The 8,735-nt window shown below is 53.6% G+C and overlaps 1 long non-coding RNA gene across 1 annotated transcript; it reads left to right on the forward strand.

The window, feature by feature from the left end:
• The first annotated feature begins 1,293 nt into the window (after positions 1 to 1,293).
• LOC144164026 (uncharacterized) lies at positions 1,294 to 7,399 on the forward strand. Its single transcript, XR_013321006.1, has 3 exons — positions 1,294 to 1,419; positions 1,829 to 1,985; positions 6,968 to 7,399. It is a non-coding gene; the product is annotated as an uncharacterized LOC144164026 (long non-coding RNA).
• Positions 7,400 to 8,735: the final 1,336 nt, after the last annotated feature.

Consider the following 8,735-nt stretch of genomic DNA (forward strand, 5'->3'; position numbering starts at 1 on the left):
CTCCGCCCTATTGTTAAAATTGAACTGGTTTTCCTCTGATTTTATTTTGTGTTTCTTTTGTATTTCTGTATGGGACACCAATCAGTAAAAAACATTGTATGTTATATGTACCACTCCCGCTTGAACATATAAGGTCTGCAGTATACCATAATATCATAAAATAGAATGTCAGAAGAAAACCAGGATCCCTAAACTCACGTTGCATCTCCAATCCAAATGAACACTCGCGTGGTCAAACCTGCATAGTAAGGCTTAGGAAGCATTTTCCCGGTGTAAGCACCGAGTACATGGGAATAGAGACCATTCTGAAATAGGAGAGCATATATTAGACGAGGCTAGGCTTGTTACGAATGAAAGTAGTGCAAAACAACAGAACTACAAGAACACGTAAAAACAACTTTATGTGTGTAATGATATTTATAGCGTAAGGTGGACTTATTGCTGAGCTAGCGGGTAGCAGCAAAAGATCATTGAGGGGTGGCCAGGCCGGCGAAACGGTCTTCGACCAGCCAGCAGAATGTCGCACACACTTTCAAGCTCCACACCGCCGACGATGCCGCTCTAGTGCCTCACCCAGTTCCCTCATCATCGTCTGCACAATCGAAGTGGAAAATCCTCTGGAGTGGCTACACGCCAGTGCTATCGGGACCGCCAACACCAATACCAAGGCTAGGGCTCTCTGTTTGTGGCGGCCGCGTAGCTTTCTTGATTGATTGATTGATTGTAGGGTTTAACGCGCCGACGCAACGCAGGCGATGAGGCGCGCCGTAGTGGAGGGCTCCGGATTAATTTTGACCACCTGGGGATCTTTAACATCCGCCGAAATATCGTACACTCGGGCGTTTTTGCTTTTCGCCTCCATCAGAAAAGCGGCCGCCGCGGCCGGGAATCGAACCCGCGACCAAGTGCTCAGCAGCGCAACGCGTAGCTTTCTTGCTTGAGTCAACTTGGATGGGGACGACACCGAATATAGTGTTCTCAAAGTGACTTGGCATCACATTCATTAGTTGGCTTTCGCCATACAATAAATATATATATTTATACATATATATATATATTGTAGGGACGCAGCCCCTACGTGCGCCCGCGGAGGGTGATTACACTGCAGTGAGTGCCGGACGAACACTGATAGTTGCGTCAGTGCGTCATGGTGCCCGTGCGCGCGTGTGCGATGAACAGTGAGCCGCAACGGACACGTGTAGTGCAACAGAACCCGGAGCATGCGCACAACCAACAGAGTGGCTTAAAAGCGGCGCTCACAGGAGCAGCTGGACAGTGCGCACAGAGGGACACGCGAGAGCAGCTGCGGCCGCGGGCGGCGGCGAGCCACGACCATGACGCCCGGACCGCGAGGAGCAACCAGCGTCCGAGGCGGACGCTCTTCACCCGACGACGGCACAAGTGACTGAAGACGTCGTCGTCAGTGTACAGCACCATGCTGTACCTTTCTGGACAAGCAGGGTTTCAACCACCGCAATGTTTTCTTTACGCGCTTTCGGCGCTTGCTTGCTGTGCTCTCTTTTTGTTGCCTCCCAACCTGCCTTGTTTGTTTTTTCCTGTCTTGGTTTTCCCGGAATAAACCGGTGATTTGTTCTCATGCGGATCGGCGTTACTTCGTCGGACAGGTTTGGGCTCGCGAACCCTTTACGCTCGAAGGGGGATCCTTCACTGGCGCCCAACGTGGTTTCTTTCTTTATTCCTTTTTTTCTTATTGTCTTCGAGCCTTGACTCGCCCCGCGAGCTACACTGCCACCCGCACGTGAGAATGCGTGCAGAACGCTTCAGAACTGTGTATGCTTTGTTCGGGTCGCTAACCTTTTTCACGCAGAAGTCACCGGCGGATTCGGCGGCACAAAAGACGGCCGTGCGTACTTTGCGAGCATCACTCAGAGACCGGAGAATGCTTCCAACCGTCTACCACAAGCCACCGCTCAACGACGAAGCTGGCGTGGAAAGGAGCAGCCGAAAGCTGCGCAACAAATCCTGTGAGTGACTTCCCACAGAATTTGCGCTTATCGAAGTGTAACCGCTGATTTACTGTGCGCGCCCACTTAGGAGCATTTTTTTCTTTCTGCGCCGGTCAGAACGGCTGTATTCAAGGCAGTGTTGACAGTATTCTGCAGCTACAACTATGTCGACGGACGAGAATGCTGTTCCCGCGTTAAACGAAAATGCCTCCGTACGTTTCTCGGATAGTATTGCGCAGACTGATCTGCTATCGGACGACACAAAGCCAATTCTTGACTTGATGGCCCAACTGATAGAATCGAAGGCCGAGTTTGAAAAGCAACTGTTGGCGCTTCAGACTAGCAAGCTTAACACTGAGGCATTATTGGATGATCGGCCGCCGCAGGCTCGTCAATTCAACTGTCACTGCAGCGCGTCGTTGCAGTTAAACTTGGCCGTGCCAACGTATACATGTTCCACCGACAAGAAGTATGTTTTCGACTTTCTTTATGAATTGGCGGACTACCAACAAGCCATGGCAATTTCAGATAGAGTGCTGATTAGCAGGATCTTGCCAGTTGCTTGGCAGGCGGAAGCTGGCGTATGGAGACGTCAGCAGAAGCCATTCGAGGACATGACGGACTTCAAAGAACGCTTCAAGCTGGAGTTTTTGCCACCTGGGTATGCGTACCGAATCAAAGACGAACTTCGCGCTCGGACACAGAGAGAAGGTGAAAGCCTTCGGGGATATGTGCGTTCTATGCAGGACTTGTACCAGCGGGCTGAACCGGCAGCACCCGAGGAGGAAAAAGTTTTCCGGGTCATCCGACAGTGCCACCCCAGGTTCCAGCCGTACTTGCGGTCCCGGCGGTTCTCAGACTTTGAAGACCTCGCCAAAGAGGCCACAGCCATACAAGCTTCGCTGATGGCCACGGAATCCTACCAACCGCCGCCGCCTAAAGAGGCATGCCTAGAGGCTTCGTGTGCGTACACCTACCGCACACCCCCAGGGATGAACCAGCGGAGGCCCCAAGCGAAGCCAACAACGCAGCGAGGAAAAAGGCGGCGCTGTTCATGGGCGCGGGGCCGGACAGCCGGCAATCGCAGGAGAAAAACCACAAGCGAGCAGCGGTCATTCATGGCAAAGGTGGTTGCAGCGCTGACTAACCCCAGCGGTGCGGCGCCACCTTAGGAGATGGCCGCAGCGCTGACTCACCCCAGCGGTGCGGCGCCACCGTGGGAGATGGCCGCAGCGCTGACTCACCCCAGCGGTGCGGCGCCACCGTGGGAGATGGTTGCAGCGCTGACTCACCCCAGCGGTGCGGCGCCACCGTGGGAGATGGTTGCAGCGCTGACTCACCCCAGCGGTGCGGCGCCACCGTGGGAGATGGTTGCAGCGCTGACTCCCCCCAGCGGTGCGGTGCCCCCGTGGGAGATGGTTGCAGCGCTGACTCACCCCAGTGGTGTGGTGCCCCCGTGAGAGATGGTTTCCAAGCGCCGACTCACCCCGGCGGTGAGGCGCCTTCGTGGGAGCGCCCGTTCGGCCGGAATGACCAGAGGCAAGTACCTCACAGTTGGGAGACATTTCCTAACCATCGAAAATCCATCTGTGCAGACATCAGCAAGGAATTCGTGTCCAAATCACCAGAGTCGAGCAACAAGGAAAGGCGGCAAGCGGCTTTCCACCAGACCGTGTACTCAAGCTCTGCGAGCTCGGGGTGCCACCTTGCCTGGACACGGTGCAGCCGACAGGCGCACGCGACAATGCGCTGGTATTCTGGTCATTCTACCACCCAGCGGCACACTGTGCAGACCCCCTCGCGCAACCAATCAAGATACGCCCCTCGAAACTGCGGCGAGACTCGCCGCATCGCGGCAGGCAGCAGTGCACAAACCCGCAGACGCAGCAGTGCAAAGACCCACTGCCTCCAAAGCGACCAAAACGGCCGCCGAAAGCTCGGCGCAGACGGCGGGTGCAGGAGCAGAGCCGAAATTCCACACCAACTGCATTCGAGCATGCCGCACCCTACATGGACGACATGGAAGGCGGGAACGTGGTGCAAAAGGCACACGAAGGGCCTCCAGCGAGCAACAGTCAGCGCATGGTGAACTGTTGGCCGTTGGCCCTTGGCGGACAGGCTGCAGGCGTGGACAATGCACCTTTCATTACAGTCAAGGTAGCTGGCCTGACTATACCTGCCCTACTGGACACTGGAGCAACGGTTTCTGTGTTTGGAGACATTGTCGGAGAATGGTGCTCCCCGAGGAAGATAAAATTCCGGCACGTAAGCATCAGTATCAGAACAGCTTCGGATCAGGTCGTGCTGATAACATCGGCAGTGAGGCTGACGGTAATCGCAGATGGTCGCAAGCACAGGCAACGTTTCTTGTACCTCCCCGGTCTTTCCTGTCCAGCCATTCTAGGCCGCGATTTTATGGCCAGGACAAGGCTAGTGCTTGACGTGAAGGCTGGAAACTACCACTACGGGCCAGCAACGCCGCTGCACAGCTTTACAGCAAGACCACCAGAATCTCTGTCAGGGTTGCTGACAGCGGAGACCACCGCCGGAGAGTTTGAAAATGGTTTGCGAACAATCTTGATGTCGTTCGCAGGACCACCGGAGGAACAATCACGGCTCGCAGCGGTACTACAACCCTTCGCAGCTATGTTCACGGAAGCTCCGGGTACTGTGAACATTTTGGAGCACCACATCGAGACGGGAGATGCGCGTCCACCACGGTTCAACCCAAGGCCCTTGAGCGTCCACAAGCAACTACAGCTGGACGGAGCCCTGCAGGAGATGGTAAATACAGGAGCGGTGAGGCCATCAAAAAGCCCTTGGGCATTTCCGATTGTGCTGGCGCATAAGAAAGATGGTAGTGTCCGCATGTGCGTAGACTACAGACGCCTAAACGCGATAACTACGAGAGATTCATATCCCTTTCCATCCATCGATGCGTTTATGTATGCTCTAGGTTCAGCAAAGGTTTTTACCACACTTGACTGTAGTAGAGGTTTCCTACAGATCCCTGTAGCGGAGAAGGATATCGAGAAAACAGCGTTAACTTGTACCAGAAGGTTGTTTGAATTCGTGAGGCTGCCTGTCGGTTTGTCAAATTCCCCAGCAACTTTCCAGCGCGTGATGGACATCGTGCCGGGGGACGCGAAGTTCAACTACGCGATGGCGTACATGGATGATGTGGTTGTATATTCAGAGAACCTTGAGGATCACGTTGTTCATTTGCAGACTGTGTTGGAGCGCATGCAAAACGCAGGCCTCACAGTAAACCCCCGCAAGGTACAACTGGCTGCCAGCAGGATCGAGCTCCTGTGCTTCGTTGTGGACCAAGGTTCAGTCCGGTCGAACGAGGAGAAGCTCAAGGCGATCTTGCAGTTCCCGAAACCAGAGAACGTCAAAAGTCTGCAGTGCTTCCTGGGTGTGGTCGGCTTCTACAGGCACTTCATTCCGAACTGTGCGGACTTGGCACGGCCTCTCCATCAGCTGCTAAGGAAGGGCGCCAAGTGGTCTTGGACGGCTTTGGAGGAGCAGGCGTTTCAGGCGCTATCAACAGCCATCACCGACACCACAAGCCTGCGGTTGCCAGATCTCAACCGCCCCTTTGTTGTTCAAACCGATGCAAGTGAGTACGGCATAGGGGCTGTTTTGCTACAGGAGCATAGCGGCGCACTGTACCCTCTGGCATTCGCCAGCCGCACTCTCTCAGCAGCCGAACAGACTATTCAGTGACAGAAAAACGGTGTCTTGCCATAGTGTTCGCCCTCAAAAAGTTTAACATGTACTTGGATGGCGCAGATTTCACGATACAGACTGACCACCAAGCACTGTCATTGTTGTCACGGCTTCAGAACCCTGCAGGTCGCCTCGCACGCTGGGCGTTAAACCTGCAGAAGTATCATTACAAAGTGGAATACAAGAAGGGCACCAGCAACAAAGCCGCGGACGCCTTGTCTCGCGCACCCCTACCAGCACAACAGCAACCAGAACCCCCGGTCTTCGCGGTTACAACGCCTGGAGAAGCCTCGGGAACCCTTGTAAGTCGCGAGGAGATGCTTGAAGCACAGCAGGCCGACGAGCAGTGCATGCGCATTCGGGAGTCGATTACGGCCGCAGAGAACGACGATACTACGGCGGCGAGGGCCCCGGACTACGACTGCTACGTCCAGAGCCAGGACGGCTTGCTACTGCGGTACATTCCAAGCGCAAACACCGACAGTGCTGAGTATCCCTTCCGGGTATTTGTACCAAAGCGCCTAAGAAGGTCTTTTCTGGAATATTACCACGACACTACCCTTGCTGGTCATAGTGACGGTCTGAAAACCTACCAAAAGCTATGCCGCGTTGTCACATGGCCTCGCCTGAGAAAAGAGGTAATGAAGTACGCCCAGACATGCCCAGTTTGCCAGTCTGTCAAGCCAAGAGGCGCCAAACCACCTGGCCTCATGAAGTCAGTCGAGAGCCGCTTCCCTTGGCAAATCGCGGCGTGTGACGTGATAGGTCCATACCCAAGATCAGTGAAGGGCAATCGCTGCCTTGTGGTCGTCACAGATCATTTCTCCAAGTGGGTCGAGCTGTACGCATTACATAGACTTGATTCTAAGTTGATCTGGGAGAAGTTGTTGGACACTTTCACCCGCTTTGGTTTTCCAGAACAGCTCATAACAGACAATGGGACGTACTTCACCAGCAAGAACTTCGTGGACACTTGTTCGGTTCTGGGCGTAGTGCATAAGAAGACTACTCCGTACCATCCACAAGCGAACATTATAGAACGGGTCAACAGAAACTTGAAGATGATGCTGGTGGCCTTCACTGAACGTCACAAAGACTGGGATGTTTACCTCCCGGAAATGGCGTTTGCCACTCGGAATACGGTTAATCGCTCTATCGGGTTCACACCAGCAGTCATGCTTTTTGGTCGCGACCTGTGCTTTCCTATCGAACACTCGTTCAGTGACCAGGTCGAGGTGCACCCTCGCACTTATGTTAAGTATGCGCAGGATCTCCGCAGCAGCATGAACGAGACCCTCCAGGAAGCCAGGCAACACCTGGACTTGGCACGCCTCGAACAGCGCCAGCAGTACGACAAGGGACGGCGCCAGGTCGAGTTTTCCGTGGGTGACCTGGTACTGCGCCGCACGCATCCGTTGAGCGATGCAGCAAAAGGGTTTGCTGCTTCCCTGGCTGACCGATGGGAAGGTCCTTATAAGGTAACAAAGCGCACATCTCGGCTGACGTATCGCCTTCGCAACCTGCACGGAGGACGGGATACGGGTCCCGTAGGCATTGACGACCTTAAGGCATATTATGAGCGACTCTCTGTAGAAGAAATCTAATCTTGCTAATGTTCTTCCAGGATACGCTATCCGCTCAACATTGCAGCAACAAGGTTCGGCGGGAAGACCTCCACCGGCACTCATCTCAAACCCACAGGAGAAGGCATCCTCAACGGCAGCCTCCCAGCGCTTCTCGGACATTGGCGAGTTGTCCGGTCTTGGGGGAGGGGGAATGTAGGGACGCAGCCCCTACGTGCGCCCGCGGAGGGTGATTACACTGCAGTGAGTGCCGGACGAACACTGATAGTGGCGTCAGTGCGTCATGGTGCCCGTGCGCGCGTGTGCGATGAACAGTGAGCCGCAACGGACACGTGTAGTGCAACAGAACCCGGAGCATGCGCACAACCTACACAGTGGCTTAAAAGCGGCGCTCACAGGAGCAGCTGGACAGTGCGCACCGAGGGACACGCGAGAGCAGCTGCGGCCGCCGGCGGCGGCGAGCCACGACCATGACGCCCGGACCGCGAGGAGCAACCAGCGTCCGAGGCGGACGCTCTTCACCCGACGTCGGCACAAGTGACTGAAGACGTCGTCGTGAGTGTACAGCACCATGCTGTACCTTTCTGGACAAGCAGGGTTTCAACCACCGCAATATTTTCTTTACGCGCTTTCGGCGCTTGCTCGCTGTGCTCTCTTTTTGTTGCCTCCCAACCTGCCTTGTTTGTTTTCTCCTGTTTTGGTTTTCCCAGAATAAACCGGTGATTTGTTCTCATGCGGATCGGCGTTACTTCGTCGGACAGGTTCGGGCTCGCGACCCTTTACGCTCGAAGGGGGATCCTTCAATATATATATATATACATCTTGCCAGTGTATCTTGCCAGTGTAAGTGACCAGGTTTTCTAAAACTCCTCTTAGCCTTGATATGAAATCATTTGTTCATCAACTGCTGTCGCCCTGCCCAACACAACGCGTATCACCATGTTTACTGTGATTGGCTCCTGCTGCTTTGTAAGCCAGTTCACTTGCAAGTTGTTTTTATTCTGACGAAGGCTTCTCCGAAGCCGAAACGTTAATACATTTTCGTTCGTTACCCTTTAGTCTTCTCTTTCACTGTATATATATATACATATATATATATATATATACAGATATATATATATATATATATATATATATAAATATATTTATATATTTATATTTATATTTATATATAAATAAGTATATAACCTTGGCTTTTCGAGGTTTTCTTGACTACCTACTCATATTTCTGTGTTATTTTCAATGAGCCCCTCAGTTCCTACTCTGATTCGCGACCTGCATTGCGATGGCCTCTGTTCTGGCAGTCTTTCTGCCCTAGGAAGCTTAAGATGATTCTATGCTGGTCGGCCACTCTCGACATGTCGTAGACACTCGTGTCATGGCTCGGGGGTTAAAAAGAAGGTCCCCTACACCCCGTGTAGTCCAAGTGGCGCTGGCTACCACGTACAAGCGC

Source organism: Haemaphysalis longicornis, unplaced genomic scaffold, assembly GCF_048455015.1.
Source record: "Haemaphysalis longicornis isolate Haplotype H1 unplaced genomic scaffold, Haemaphysalis longicornis Haplotype H1 scaffold_13, whole genome shotgun sequence".
NCBI classification, from domain to species: domain Eukaryota; kingdom Metazoa; phylum Arthropoda; class Arachnida; order Ixodida; family Ixodidae; genus Haemaphysalis; species Haemaphysalis longicornis.